We start from the raw sequence: 16,496 nt of genomic DNA on the forward strand, positions 1-16,496 counted from the left end.
TCTAGCCTTTTACCTTGGATTATTTCCACGCCAGCACTTGCCACCATTGGAAATTCTTCCTGTCGTATTTCTTGTTTGCTGTGTTTTCTACACAAGAATGTGAGCTCACTGAGAACAGGGGTGTGTCTGATAGATCGCAGGTGCTCAGTAACTGCCCTTTATATGAATGCTTCTCCAAATTGTTATATGCATTTGATGCTGGTGTGTGAACCCTGGGCCCCTAAGCCATTCATCTGTTTTTCTAATGGCTCTTCTCTGGCTCCACAGATATTGCATGCCAGTGATTCATCGCCAAGTTACCACCCCCACTTGGAACAAGTACTGCTATCAACTGATAAGAAATAAAATCTGTAGCTTTCCAGGTGACGATCACCTTTCATTTTCAGCGAGCTTGCGAGCCACTTGTTTTAGCTGCACCTGGTTGTCTTGTGGGTGAGTAATCTGTGGTAGAATGGGCCAACTAAACATGGAAGTAATGTAAGATAAATGTGGTCAATTTTAGGAAACTTACTAACTTCCTTTTTTGAATTCTACCAAGAGTAGTTTTGGGTGGGGTGGTAGGGGCCAGAGGGCATGCATCCCTCTGTGAGATACCAAAAGGCCAAAACTGTTTTGGAGATGTTTGCTCTGTCTGATGGCGCCAGGACATGGAGGATAGGCTTGATTGATGATGAAGCGATTTCTGCAGATCTGTTGTCAGGAAGGTCAATAGGTTGGTGGTGGAAGCCTTCACCCTATATTTGCAATAGTTCCCGCTCCTGCTGGTGTTGGAGAATCTATCAAGCACAGAGTTTTCTGGTGCCAGCAGAGTGCTCAGCATGTGATAGAGAGTCTAAGATGTGGTTCCAGCTGCACAGAGCTTATGATGTAATGCAGTCATCTGAAACAGGACTGAATTGTGCAGCAGAATCCTGCCAGGCCAACAGCAAGGACTGGCATTTTGTAATAATGGTTGGTTCAGTTTTCCTTGATACTGATTTTCAAATTGCTCTGTCAGGGGCTATGCTATGGTCTCAATATTTATGTCCCCCTAAAATTCCTATGTTGAAATCCTCATCCGCAATATGATGGTGTCAGAGGTGGGACCTTTGAGGGGTGATTAAGTCATGGTGTCTCTGTCTCATGAATGGGTTTAGAGCCCTCATAAAAGAGGCCAGAGAGAGACTCCTAGTGAGACTCTGCCTCAAAACAAAAGGTAAAAATGGGTCAGGGATATGACTCAGTGGTTAAGTGCCCTTGGGTTCAATCCCTGGCACCAAATAAATAAATTAAAGAATAAAATTTTCTGTTTGTTTTAAAGTTACAGAAAAGTTTCAAAGCTAATAAAGTTCCCAGTGAGCACATGGTTCTCTCTATTACTAACATCTTATTTTGGTGCGTGGTACACTTGTTACAGTTCATGAGCCAGTATTGATTCATTATTTACTAAAATCCATACTTTACTCTGAATTCCTTAGTCTTTCCCAAACGTCCTTTTTCTATTCCTGTATTCTTCCCAGGATACCACCTTGCATTTAGTAGTTAGGTTCTTTTGGGCTCCTGTTGGTTGTAGTGGTTTCTCTAACTTCCCTTGCTTTTGATGACCTTGATAGTTTGAAGGGTACCAGTTAGGTACTTTGTAGAATGTCCCTCAGTTGGAATTTTATGATGTTTTTTCATGATTAGACTGGGTTTATGGGTTTGGGGAGGAAAACCACAGAGGTAAAATACCATTCTCATCATATCATCAGGAGTACATACGATGATCAGCATGCATTGTCTCTGGTGATGCTGACCTTGATCGATGAGGTAGAGTATTACAAACTCTGTCTTGTGAAGTTACTTTTCCCTGTTATAAACACTGCACTCTTTTAAAATGGTGAGTTATTCTCTATCTCCTAGCTAGGGTAGCACCTCCAGAAATTATCTGGAATTCTTCTGCATGGAAAATTTGTCTCTTCATCCTTATTTGTTCATACCAGATGGACTCATGGATACTTATCGTGTTCTTCGGGTTATAATCCAGGACTATCTTTTTATCTTTGGCTTTTCATTTGAACAAAAATTCTGCTGTTTACAAATGTTACAAAAGACTTGTTCCGTGTTTTTATATCTCCTCCTTTTTTACTTTAAGTATTCTATTTATTTGTTCATTAGAGGCAATAAAAGAACATGACAACTTAGAATATTTATACTTTATCTTTTTAATTATTTTTTTGCAGTGGTCATTAAACATATGGGTATTTAAGTTGCTTTCTGGAGGAGTAGAGACCAGAAGGCATGACTTCCCCTTGTTGCATATGTGTTTTTATTCTCTACTTGAAATTATTGCTGAGATCACCAATAGAGAGATTTATAGTCATCTGGCTTATTGAATCTCCAAGGAAGTTTGATAACATTCGAGGTTTAAGAATCATTTGGGCCATGTTTTTTTTTTTTTTTTTTCCTTGTTCAGATTTTCCTCAAATAAGATAGGATCTTTGGGGATGGGCGTGCACCTCTGTGGCAGAGCCCTTCTCTAGCCTGTGGGAAGCCTTGGGTTTAATCTCCAGGACTAAAATTAAAAAAAAAAAAGGAAACTTTGAAAAATGCTATTTAATGTACTCTGCTTATTTTTACTGCTAGAAGAATGGTAGACTTGTTATAGGAGCACCGAAGTTGGCCTTCCATGCTTTCTGTTTCTTAAGTAAATTTCTTTTGTGAAAAAATTTTTTTTCTCTACTAAAGAACACAATTCAATGATCTGTATGTAAACTTTTATTTCACCTCTTTTTAAAGCATTTAAAAATATAACACATAGGTCCTGATGTGTTTATTGACCTGGCTTAACATAGAGGGCAAACATCCTATGACTATTTTATTCCCTTATAAATTTTCTTTTATGTTTCATTAATTTTGTTCTAAGATCTAGTGCTCTTGGGCATTCTTGTTTACATGCCAGAAACCCTTTGGAGAATGGTTTTAGTTGCAGGCAGAGCTGTATTTTTATGAGTTGTAGGCTGACAGTTACGTTCAAAGACCAGATGACTTGGCCGAATGGGCCAGAAATATGCCTCTAAATCCAATGTTGATTTGTCACCTAGTGTGTGATGGGTTACCCAGGCAGCCCTCCTGCTCTGATGCCCCACTGAGAACTTAGTCTTCCTATAAAAATGCAAAGCCCATCCCAGCATGGCTGACCCCATAAATGGTCACTTGGGCCTGTGTATGGTTCTGCTCTTAGTAGGATCAGGTAATATGCCCAGAGCTGGGTCTTAGGTCCTGCTCGAACAGGCTTGAAGAGTTTTCTGTTGCAGTCAAATAAACAATACCAAGCACTCAGTGTAGCTCAGCAGTAGAGACAGGGCTTGGTCATGAAGTTCAATCCCCCAAACCAAAACAACAACAAAACGGTGTTAATTTGGAACATGCTGAGATGTCATTACTGTATTGCATGGCAATTGAGCATAAATTAAGCATAAAGGACAAGCACTTTACACCTTTGACTGTAATTAGCATTAATTTAAAACACACCAGAGTGAAAATTGAATTCTCCCTTTGTTCATCTTTCTCAAGTCAAACTTGTACTCATACTGACACTTTCTTTTGATTGCATCCAGAATTTATTTCTCTATTTATTTGTTTATTCACCAAGTCATTATGCTCTTAATATGATGACTTCTATACAGCAAAGGTTTCCTTATCGTCTCCTTTCCTCAGGCAGTCTGAAAATTATCCACAATTCAAAATGACCATATGTTCATCCAGTAGAAATGACTAGAGATGATGTATATATTTTCACTTCTTTGTCATTTACAAACTAAGCTGAATCCAGACAAGGAGAGAGGTTTTGTTTCAAATAAAACCTGGTTATTATTTGGCATTGTGGTCCCTCTGGCCACAATGCTCAGAGCTGATATGGAGCAAGATAGATATCACAGTCCCAGCAGGAAAGTCTCTCTCCTGCTGGGGTCTTTAGGCCCTGAATTGACCCCTGGACTCCTCAGCCACACTGGATCCTGTTCACTTGACAGGAACAGTTTGGAAGAGATTGTTGCCCAAAACAGAGGCTTGTTTTTTTCTTCACATAGTAGACCCACCATTACTTAATGCTACAAAATTGGGTTCAGAGTCACTCTTAATAGAGGATATTTAAGTGACTGCCATTTGCTGGGCACTTCCTTGTCATTTAGTTCTGTATTGTATCCCACAGCATTTGAATCTGTCTACTTTGATTTTGTCCAGTTCACTTTCTCACCTTTGCTGATAATAGGACGGTCTTACTTAAGTATTTGTGAATGTTCCCTGGATTCAGTAGCTTGAACTCAAAAACCAGGGACTTTTCCTTCCCTTCAAAGTTTCTTTAGGTTTCACCTTTTAAGGGTCATTGGTAATTATATTTATCTGTCGTTTTACAAATAAGTCATGGAAAAATGGAAAATGGGTTTGAAAATTATTCTCACATGACAGCCATCATGAAACTTATAAGGGAAAATGGCAATTAGGGAGTACTAAGCCTTTAAAAAATTCTAAGAATTAAAAGAAAAAGAATAAACCCTCAAGGAATTTAGCCAAATGTCAGTCAGTTTTACATTGGCAGCCCCAGATAAATGAGAAACTAAAAAACCTTATTTATATTAGCACCTGCCATCTTTTCCTCATTAGTGTGATATTTGCATATATTTTAGCCAAAAGCTGATTAGTATAAAATATGCACTCAAAAAAGATATCTATAATATTGCATTTTTTAAAAAAGATGACCTTGTGGGTTTGCCTCTGAAACTATTCTGGGAACATAAAAATTTATTTCTTTGTTATAGTGAACGCTGTGAGAAGTTCGGTGGCTGATTATCTCTAGTTTCCAACAGGAAGGGCCTAAGTGTGCTTTCCTGAACAACTCAATTAATTCATCCTTTTGAAGTCACTGATTGGAAATGATCTGATCTGTTAATTATATAGTCTATCATTATCTCATAATTTGGATACATTTTTTTACTCCACTACAGTGTTTAGGCATATATTCAGATGGTTCAAATTCACTATTAGAAACTGTGGACATGCTAGAAAAAACCCTAGATTGGTCATCAGGATAGCCAGAGTTCCAGGATTTTGGATCCCAGACCAACTTTGTGTGACCTCAGGCAGTTTGTGTCTGGCACTCTTGTCTATTTCAGGCCCTGCCTCCAAAGCTGGAGATGAGTTAAGCTTGGTCCTGGCCACTACCCTGGGGATTTACAGTCTGGTGAAGTGATTCTCACACTCCACTGTTCACCCAAATCCCCTGGAGGGCTCATCAGAACACAGACCGCTGGGCTTCACCCTGGAGTGCCTGATTCAGTAGGTCTGGGATGGGCAGAGAATGTGCATTTCTAACAAGTTTCCAGATGCTGCTGATGTAGCTGGTTTGAGGACTACAGTTTGAGAACCATTGACCCTAATGGCTTAGCTGACACATCAGTAACCACAATTCAAAGACTAAAAGCTGTGAAATAAGTACAAGTAACACACAGTGGGAAGCAGGGTGTGCAGGAGAGATGTTGCAACAACTGAGAAGACTTCACGGAAGAGACAAAATTTAAGCAGGGTCTCAAAGAGTGGATTAAGCCTTGACAGGTAGGGCATCTGGGGGATGACAGTCTCCTGCTGGCAAAGAGAGTGCAGAGCAGGTATTAGCACAGGTGGAGTGGGGGGCCGAGGGAGGGGAAGGAGCAACAAGAAACAGAAGGAAATGAGAATAAGAGAACTTGGAGTTGGGACTTGGGCAACAAAAGAACAGCCTGATCAGAGCTAGGCTTATGAAAGGCAGCTCTGGTGTTGTGACGGATGGCTTGGGAAGAGAAAGAGGGATTTCAGCAGAGCCAGTTAGGAATTATTGGGGTAGCCCAATTCAGATATAAGAAGTAGCTGAAGAAGAGCATGAGGGTGGAGTGGATGCAGCCCTGTGATGATGGATCTGCAGCAGAAGACACAGATTTGGTAGCTGATTTGTTCCTGGGGAGGAGGTTGAGGTAGGGGATAAGGTAGAATGAGGACTCAAAGTCGGAATTGCTAGGGAAGATTGATGGCCATGACTGGATCCCTCAGAGGAAACTGTTGGTTAGGAAAGTGAACCTCCTGAGACTTTGGCTTCTTTAGGAGGGAAACTGGATTAGGTACACTTAAGGGTTTCTTTCTGTATGATTGTAATCAATAATGTAAATGTTGTTGGTTGTCTGAAATATTATAGAATATAATTGAGCAAAGAACAGGCAGCTTATATATACCAGACACTTGTTTATTTGATTGGTTGTTTTCATGTTAATCATTAGCACTGAAATATTGACATCTGCAAACAGCTTTCTTTTCGTTCTTATCTTCACTTGCTTATAGTTTTCTTAGCATGTTGAGTTGGTCAGACTCCCACGTTATATATCATGAATGCCAATATTTCGGGGATAAAGTGTTCTATGTTGTATTTTATGTAAGTATACGTAAGTATAGCCGATATTTTAAGGATCTCTTTGGCTGTTTCTTACATTATAATAATCATATTGATACATTTGTACCCAACCCTCTCTTGCCCCCTGGATTGTAAATTCTGTTGATATTTTTTTTTTTTTTTTTTTTATGCTGGGAGTTGAACACCGGGCCTTGCACATGCTAGGCTGCACCCCCAGTCCCTACAAACATCTTTCAAGTAAGGAACACGTCTTATTCATGGTTGTCCTCCTCGCTGCCCTCATCATAAATAGTTATAAAAAGTGGCCCACACTGTTTGAGGAATTAGATTAAATCACTGAGTAAAAGTAAGTTACTGTCTGTTTTTTAGGAAGAAACAACATGTCTCAGGCAATAAAGAGTCCTAGTTGAAAGGGAAACAGACCTCTGTGCGTCTTGGGAGGTAGAAAGAGGAAGCATGTTTAATTCAGTGGACTCTGAGGATGAGAATGGGTAGTGTTGAGCTCTGTCCTAAACTAGCCATGGTAACCTTGGGCCAGGCCTTTCTACCCTGGGCCTCAACTTCCTCCTTTGTAACACTGAGGGTGTAGATAACTACAGATTTGTATAACCTTCCAGATGACCTTTGGGGCATGATTCCAAGCAAAGGAAATGGCATGAATGAGGCATCAGAGCTGAGTTTGTGTGTTCTTTGTGACCAAGTGTGACAGGCTAGGAAATGAAGCAGGACAGACAGGGAGGTCGAGGCCTTGTTCAAAGGACCATTTCTGTTGGGATAAGTAGCTTGTTTCTGCTCTATGGGAATAAGGAACAGGAGTGTCCAGGGATAGGAGTGAAGGACCAGGGAGAGTGGGGACAAAGGCAGAGACAGTAGGAGGAGGTGTGACTGAGGGGGCCATTGCTGTAGGCAGCTGGCTGCTTGATTCTAAGGTGTCTTCTGAGAAGCTTTATGGAATGCATCTCAGCACACTTCTGTTCACCTGGAGAGAAAAGGGAGAAAGTTTTATACCATATTTCTCATCTCTCTTTGATTTAAGGTGGCCCTAATTCTGGGTGGTTTATGTGTGACTGCCTGGGGGATTCCATATAGTGACAGATGAAGTGGCATATATCTGGTGGAGGGAGGCCCTGCAGGCTACACTCGTGTTAGTCACCTCTTTTTTGTTGTGATCAAAATTCCTGACATGAACAACTTAAAGGAGGAAAGATTTACTGTGGCTTACAGCTTCAGTGGTTTCAGCCCGTGGTTGGCTAGCTCCATTACTCTGAGCCTGAGGTGAGGTAGAACATAGTGGCAGGAGGGGTGGTGGAGGAAATCTGCTCAGCTCATGGTATCCAGGAAGCAGAGGGGGAGGGGGAGGAAAAAGACATGTAGAAGGGGCCAGGGACAAAAAAATGCCCTTCCCTGGCATGTCCTCAGTGACCTACTTCCTCCCAGTGGGCCCCACCTCCTACGGTTTCCACCACCTTCTCATGATGCCGCCAGATCATTAATCCATGAGTGGATTAATCCACAGATGAGGTCAGAGCTCTCATGATCCCATCACTCTTCAAAAGCCCCACCTCTGGACATTGCTGCACTGGGGACAAAGCCTTCAACACATGAACCTTTGGGAGACATTCCAGATTCAAACCATAGCCATGTGTTTGACACTGGTTGGATTTTCCATGGAACTGGTGGTCACAGCAATGGTAGGAACGGGAGTGAGTCTGAGAGGTTTTGAAATTGTGCATAGAGGAGGCCAATGCAGGGGACCATTGAGAGATTTTAAAAAAGGAAGATCTTATCACAGTCATATAGTGGTAAATACTTTACAATCAGCTTTCCAGAGAAATGAGTGTATGTATAGGTATACATCTGTCTGTTATAAGCTTCACTGATACAAAGGATGTGTAGTGACCAATCTACAAATAATGATAAAAAAATACAATACCCTTTATTATGAAGTCCATATGGCCAATTGAGTCTACAGGTTTTCTGTTGGTCTTTGCTGAATTCATGTATGCACAGTCAACCTGTGGTTAATAATTGATGGAAGGGGGAGCTGATGTTTCCTTTCCAGTACTGAGGAAGATGAAAGCAAACACCAAAGGCCTGTCCCAGAGCTTCCCAGGTTCAGTCAATATCTTTGTGAATCAAATTAGTATTTACTAGAAGAATATTTCCTCAAGACTTTGTTTATTCACAATGTAGCTACTACAAGCACCACATTTTTTTTTTTTTTTTTTTTTTGGAATTGAACCCAAGGATGCTCTACCACTAAACTATACCCATAACCTTCCACCTTACCTTTGTAAAAAGAAACTTTTTGAGACAAGGTCTTGCTGAGCTGCTCAGGCTGTTCTTGGATTTGTGATCCTCCTGCCTCAGCCTCCTGAGTAGCTGGGATTATGGGTGTGTGCTAATGCACTTGGCAACATTCTATTAATGTTTCACCCATCACTTTTATACCTAGATAATCAACAAAACAAATAGCATTCTGTAATGTGTAGTGTTGGTCAATTTCCATGTGAAAATTCTCCCATCATGACCAATATCAAGTTGTGGGAAATTGGGAAAAGACAGGCAGGGGAACATTATACAGCATTTCCATACAGATAAAATGCAATGTAGCTTGTTGGCAGAGCACTTGCCTAGCATGTGCCAAGCCCTGGATTCAATCTCCAGTACGGTCAACAAACAAACAAAAACAGATAAAATTGAACCAAGTAACCTCGAAGAGCGCAGGTATTGATAGAATGTAGTAAAGTAATAAAGAAGTGATACATGTTGAGTATTTATTACCTTCGAGCTTAATATAATTTACCTCATTAAAGTTTTCATCATTGCTGTTTAACAACTGACTGAAATTCAGTTCCTGGATTTCTGAGAATTCATTTCTCAGGAGCCTGTATGAGCTAGCCCAGGACACCGGTGAAGTTATATTTTTGCAAGTTTACTTTGATAGCAATCTGTAAAAATGTTTTGAAAGGAAGTGGTCAGGAGGCAGAGAAAAAGTACTTGAACTAGAGCTATAGTAGGGATGAAAAGTAGGAGATGGATCCAACAAACATCCTCAGACTCTGCCAGCATGAGAGTTCAAATGAAGTCAGTTTAACAGAGAACGTGCAGATTCCACTGGTTGACATAACCAAGTGGTTATGTCAGATCTGTAATAAGTCTCTTCCGTGTGTGCTCGGTGATAGGTCCCCTGAAGGTATCTCACCTGTGTTTTCAGAGCCCCACCCCATTTGCAGTCTTCTGCTTTGCTTCCTGGTTGGTGACCGCAGGCCAAAGGGCTTTGCGGTGAGACCTCACCCATAACCTTCCTAGAGTACGGGTCCGTGCCAAGGAAGTCAAGTGTTAAGACTTGATTTTCATGTTTGTGAATTTAGGGAGGAGGCTCCAGAAAGATGCTGGAACCTGGTATATACTCTGCAAAGATGTCTCTGCTCCCTTTGTCACCTAGAGCCTGACATTGTTGGGTTTGTGTTTGTGTGACTCACACTGGCAAAGGAAAAATCACCCACCCTACTTCTTCCTGCAACTACTGGTGCTACAGCCTCAGCAGCCAGGAGCTGGTCAGGGAAACAGCCCCTTTACCTTCTGCGCTCTCCCAGAAGCTCACAGAGTCTTTCTGTCTCCAACTCCCTTCTCCCCTTGAACATGTGCTGGGGCAGATGAAATCCTGAAGGTCAGGCACTCCCTAATCTGTATGAATTCCCCAGAGTATACGAATCTCAATTTGGACTACTCAGCCCCCTCTACTCTTTTTTATAATTATTTTTTTCAAATTAGTTTTTTAGTTGTCAATGGACCTTTATTTTACAAATAATTTTACATGTGGTTCTGAGAATTGATCCCAGTGCCTCACACATGCTAGGCAAGCACTGTACCACTGAGCTACAACCCCAGAACCCCCTCTACTCTTAATAGATGAAACCTGGTGGAGTAGATAACAGGATGGAAGTGGTCTCTGGTCAAAGGTGGGTCCAGTAACTGGGTTAAAAAATGTGGAGGGTCAGGCTGTTGGGCAGGGAAGGAGGATGGCATTGGATGTGAGGTAAAGAAGTTTTATTGCTGGTTGTGGTAGCAAATGCCTGTAATCTCAGCTACTCAGGAGGCTGAGGCAGGAAGATTGCAACTTCAAGGCTAGCCTTGGCAACTTAGTGAGACCCTGTGGCAAAGTAAAAAAAAAAAAAAAAAGGAAAGAAAGAAAAAAGAAAAAGAAGAAATTTAATTGTGGTCACTTTTGAACTTGATGAAACATAAGCCTGTGGGACAGTTTGGTGGGGTCAGACACACAGGAGAAAGAGAACAGGGGAATGGCAGCATTGGGGAGAGCAAAGCTATGGGCAAATCCATGAATGTCTACTAGACTCCTCTCTCTAGGGGGATGGAGAAGGAGAAGACATAAAACGGACAAAGTAGCTCTCAGAACCCTAAGGATCACGGGAGTTTAAGGGGTGGTGCAAAGGAGGCCAGAACCCTGCAGAGAGAAAAGTTGGAGAAAAGAAATGGCGTGAACAAGGATTGTAGCTCAGACTGGGAATAGGCAGGTCCCTTGTGCGTACGTGTGGAGCTGCTCCAGTTTATCTCCAGAGTTATGATTAGGCTAACCTCACCTCCCTTCCTTCCCCTGAAGAGGATCCGGATTCTCTGCATATCATAATTGGCCCAGGGTCACTTTTGTACCCTGTAGGTACTTGGATCCAGGTTTTTGTAGTCAGTGTGAGGAGAAAACAGTCTCACTTGAAGCCAAAGCTATGGGAGAGTCATGTTTTCCTGTTAGACGTGTCTTGCAGTGTTTTCCATATTAATCACTTTGTTTCCCCCTTGGTCGGTCACAGTCCTGATATTTGTTCCTCCTGCAGTTGTCAGCTGCCTGGTGTCTCAGGCAGTCTGTGATTCTGTGACACAATAGAGCTCAAGCTGGTGAGGTTGCTGCCAAAAGCGTGTGTCACTCTTGGTGGTTTTGTTCATGAACATCCTGAAGGCCCAGTGCTCCGGAGAGCCAAATTACAGGCTTCAAAATGACCGTGCGGTTTGAGTTCAGCAAAAAGTACACCCCAGACATGTTGAGGGTTGTGGGTGTGGGGGAACTAGATGACGCCAACACGGAAAGACGGAGCCTATCTGAAAAGAGATAGCAGAGTGACTTTTCTACAGCACGGATCTGTCGAATAAGTGGATTTGGATGTAACCACAGGCTTGCCATGTGAAATTCTATTCCATGGGAATTCAAGTTTGTGGCTTTGGGAGGGCATTTATTGCAGGCTGTGAAAACTTCTCTCTTATTCTTTTGCCAAAGCACAGAGGCATGGAGAGATAAGGATGAGCTTTTACTGTGGCTGTTTGTCCACTCTAATCCTCTTAAACACTTGATGTGTCCCCACATGCATAGCAGTGAAATTAAATATAGCTATTCCTTATAATGTAGCCACTTAGATATAGAAGTCTGTTGCTAAGGGAATGCAAAACTGTTGTTTTTTTTTTTAATATCAGTTACAAAACTGTGTTTGCTTCAAGTATCAGAGACTCTCAGGTCATGTTTTATTTCCCAAGTAAAAGCATCTGGCAGTTGAGAAGGGGGCATGACTGCTCCAGGCATCTCACTCTGCGATCTCCAGGATGTGGCCTGGATTTGAGATGGATGCTGGTGCTTGAAAAGTCATGTTTTCATTATGGGCAGGGAGTGGAAGAAGAGAAGAAAGGACTGGTCTAATTCTAGCACTTCCCCTCGCATCTCAACAACCAGAGCTCTGTCACACAAGCTGCCACACCTAGCTGCCGAAGTTCACTCTGCATCTCTAAATTATTATGAATCTCATTTTTTGATAAATTAAATATCTCACAAACTTGTCTTCTCCTGGTCATTATTGCAAGAGATTGGGAGAGAGCTCTTGGAAGAGTCTTTAGCATCCTTTTGGATGATTCCATGCAAGGAGGTCATCTTCCTCTTAGTCCCCTCACCCGTAATGACTGTAGCGTCAGGAACCACCTGGGGCTTACCAGAGAGGCAGAATTGGTAAAGCATGTGGTGGAGGAGTTATTACAAAGAATTAACTTACTCATCTGTGGGGCTGCCTAAGCAGACTTGAAATCCCTAGGGCAAGGAGTCAGGCAGGAAGACCATGAGCAGGGGCGGAAGCTTGGAGTCTGTGGATTCAGAGTCCAAAGCCTCTTTACAAGGACTTTCAAGGGATCCCTTCAGTCCTACCCAGGATAATCTCCCTTTTGACTAATTAATGTCAACTGATTAGGTACCTCACACCTGCAAAATCCCTTCATGGCAACACTAGATTAATAGTTGGCTGAATAACTTTAAAAAAGTGTGTGTGAGCTACAAAAGGACTGCTGCCTCCTTCTTTTCTCCACCTCTGAGAAAAAGTTCCTTGTAGCTGACCCTGACTGGACACACACAAGAAATGGAATTCTAGGGAGTGTGACTCAGTCCAGCCAAGTCGACACAATCATGTACCATTATTCAGTTTTTTGTCATATAGAGTGATACATGGGGTAAAAACAAACATGTTAGTGTTCCTTCATTTCTGGTATTTCTTCATTTCTAGTATCTGTCTGAAGGTTGATAGAATTACTGACTGTGATGAGAATCTGGTACTAGTGATTCATTTTATTATTTTTTTCTACTTCGTTCTTTGTTTATCATAGGTAGTTAAGGTTGTACTTCTAATATTTTCATTATATGAGTGAAGAGTTTGGAGGTTTATCAGCTATTGTGAGCTCACCTAAGTTAATTGCACTTAAATTTTGCTTTTAAAACTAATGGAAAGGATGACTAAGTTTTTAATAGCACATGTGTTTTTATTTTTCATTTCTACTTTTTTTTCCTGGTCTTCTTAAATACAGATATACTAGTAGACCTTTTCCTTCTTTATCAAACCGATAATAGCTCTTGTAATTTAAGCAAAAAATTAATAGCATTGCAAATCGGTTTTTACTGAGACCCAGATGCGCAATAATCCTTTATTGAAAGAGTCATCTATTTTCTTTTCTGTTTAAATGATGGCTCTATTGAGATGTTGTTCACATGCCATAAAGTTCACTCTTTAGAGTGTACAACTCAGTTGAGTTTAGCACATTCACAAAGTTGTGTACTGAATACTATTATCTAATTATAGGACCTCTATATTTTTTCTTACTAAATATAGAGTATCCCTTATCTGAAATGCTTGGACCAAAAGTATTTTGGAATATTTGTGTACATTTAATGAACAATCTTGGGATGGGAGCTAAGTCTAAACAAAATTCATTTTGTGTTTCATACATAACTTATATGCATAGTCTGAAGGTAATATATAAGTTTTAATGTGCCTGTGTTTCAATTCACTTGAATTTAGCTTTGACATTTTCAATTTGAGATGTCAGATTACTGCTCAACAAGTTTCAGATTTTGAAACATTTTAGATTTTTTTTTTTTTTTGTACTAGGGATTGAATCCAGGGTTCACTGAGCTACAACTCCAGCCCTTTAAAAAAAATGTTATTTTGAGACAGGGTCCAGCTGAGTTGTTTAAAGGTTTATAAAGTTGCTGAGGCTGGCTTTGAACTTGGAATTCTTTTGCCTCAGACTCCTGAGCTGCTGGGATTACAAGTGTGCCTGACAAGATTTTGCATTTTAAAACTGGTGATGTGCACTCTATTATAGTTGTAAATTTTTTTTTTTAAATGAAGAGTTTGAAAAATTCTGTTTTCTTAGATTTAAATTCACCTGAAAACTGAATAAATGAGTAATTTGGGGTAAGGACAGAGTTGCAAATGTTTGTCTCAGCTTTGTGAGGAGAATACACGTAGGGCCATTACTAAGGATTTTCTTCCAAATTTAGGTAAATGCTTCCTTTGGATGTAATTCACAATCAAGTTTTCATTCATTTCTTTAGTAATTACTTCTTGAACTTTCCCTTTGTTCTAGGCTCAGGGCTAGGTACTGGCAGTCCATGTAAGTGAGACCTTCTCAGAAGCCTTGTGGCCAGGAGGGTGGAAAGATTGGTAAAGCTATTCTGGGGTTCATGATAGTGATAGGGGACAGACACATGTGAGAACATGAGGTTAAGAGAATAATTACATAAAATGGACGCACTGTGCTGACCCTACATACTTTCTTTTCCAAGAAGTAATTTACCTGCAACCCTGCCTAGCCTAAGAGAACAAGATACGTCACATTCCTCAGCAAACTATTTGTTATCTGTAGGAGAAATGCAAGCCTGAACTAATGTCAATAAGAAAAACCCAAATTACCCTGAAGGGAGAGACTTTTGTGACCCTTTTCATAGACCAGATCCTGGAACTCAGGAAGGTGAGGATAATTCGTTGTAACCATAACATCTGTAAGAATTTATGATTAAGAATCCAGTCAAAAGCCAGTCATGATGGCATGCATCTGTAATCCTGGTAGCTCAGAAGGCTGAGGCAGGAGAATTGCCAGTTCAGAGCCAGCCTCAGCAGCTTAGCAAAATCCTGTCGCTAAATAAAATCTATATAAAAATGGGCTGGGAATATGGCTCAGTGGTTAAGTGCCCCTGGGTTCAATCCCTGGTACCAAGAGAAAAAAAGAAAAAAATCCAATTAGAATTAGTGGGCATGGGCCAAGGTGACCTGGAGTTGTCATGGCAGGGGTATTTGAAATTCTGATCTCATCTTTCTGTCTGTCAAAAGTCAAGAGTTGGATCTGGGCAGGACTCTCTGGAAACTTTTCTGGGAACTCCAATAAAACTGGAGTGCAGGAGAGGCATGTTGTCCCTCTCCTCTCTGAGAGGACCCACACTCTCCCTTGAAAGTGTTCCCATTTTCTTTTCCTATCCTTCAATAAACTCTGTTTTATTGGCTGTTCCTCTGAGCAACGTGTCTGAAATCTTTCTGACTTGAGCACAAGAATCAGGGTGTGAAGGTGTATTGGGGGGTGTCTTTGCACTGCCTTCATTTCCTAGAAGGCCCCAGCTCTGTAACAATAGCATCTTGACTGGATGCTCAGGGGTCAGGAAGCCACCAGGAGCTGGCATGCTCTGTTTGTGAGATTCCATATCTATGAAGTTGCAGGAGGGAAGTGACCACAGCTATAAAAAAAGATTATGAGAACTCATTGGAACATTCCATGGGAGACTCAGGTCTCTTGTGTGGCTGGTTGCACAGCAGATACGGGAGCAATTGCTAAGCTCTTCTAAGAAGTGGATGCAGATTCTAAGAAGCACAGCAAATGTTGCTGCCTGTAGTGAGAAAAGATCGGAAGGGTTCCCACCACAGTGTGGTTTGCATCCTCACTTCCTTCAGAACTTCAGTATCACACATTAGAGATGCCTTCCTTGGCCATGTATCCTGTCCTGCTCCATCACTTTGCACTGCTTTTTGTTTTTTTCTGTTATGCGTGTATTTTGTTATTGTGCTCTCTACCCCCAACCCTGTTAAAGTGAAAGAAGTTATATCCTTTCTTTGCTATGCTCTTTGTAGTGCAGTGTCTGGAAGGTAAGTGATAATGCAGATTAGTTACATACTTGAACCAAGGATCTATACAAAGGTGCAAACTGTAGAATTCAGTTCCTTTGGTCCCCTTATGCAGGCAGTAATTGATTTTTTAAAATTAGTACTTCAGATCTTTAGGTACATTAATCTGTGGAGGATATTCTGTGAGGCTGGTCTCTCACTGAAAAACAACAGACTGAAATTTGCATGTGTTTTACTATTTCTGTTCCAAAATCTCAGTGTAAAGTTGAAGATAGTGGGGGATATGCCAATTGGCTCAATTTAAAATGCTAATTAGAATGTAAGCTTCAGGGGCTGGAGATGTGGCTCAAGTGGTAGCGCGCTCGACTGGCATGCGTGCGGCCCGGGTTCAATCCTCAGCACCACATACAACCAAAGATGTTGTATCCACCGAAAACTAAAAAATAAATATTAAAAAAATTCTCTCTCTCAAAAAAAAAAAAATGAATGTAAGTTTCAATGGAGGAGCAGGGTTGTCTGATACTTCTGTATGGAGTCTGGAACAGTGTCTGGGACTCAGGATGGCCAGAATAATTTTCCACCCTTCTTTCTCCGTAACCAGCTTAACTCCTTTCTTCTCCATGAAAACAGGCCACAGGCGTGAACTCCCTCAGCATCTCCTT

At 41.2% G+C, this 16,496-nt stretch overlaps 1 protein-coding gene across 4 annotated transcripts in view; it reads left to right on the plus strand.

The window, feature by feature from the left end:
• Positions 1-16,496, plus strand: part of Pld1 (phospholipase D1) — a 206,053-nt gene that overhangs the window by 10,094 nt on the left and 179,463 nt on the right. For 3 of the 4 annotated variants that reach the window (XM_027942201.2, XM_071615476.1, XM_071615474.1), the window contains exon 2: positions 268-432. The exons of the other annotated variant lie outside the window; for it this stretch is intronic. The gene's annotated coding sequence lies outside the window, so the exon portion shown is untranslated. The remainder of the gene's footprint in view (positions 1-267; positions 433-16,496) is intronic. 4 annotated transcript variants of the gene reach the window in all.

This window comes from Marmota flaviventris, chromosome 8, assembly GCF_047511675.1.
Source record: "Marmota flaviventris isolate mMarFla1 chromosome 8, mMarFla1.hap1, whole genome shotgun sequence".
NCBI lineage: Eukaryota > Metazoa > Chordata > Mammalia > Rodentia > Sciuridae > Marmota > Marmota flaviventris.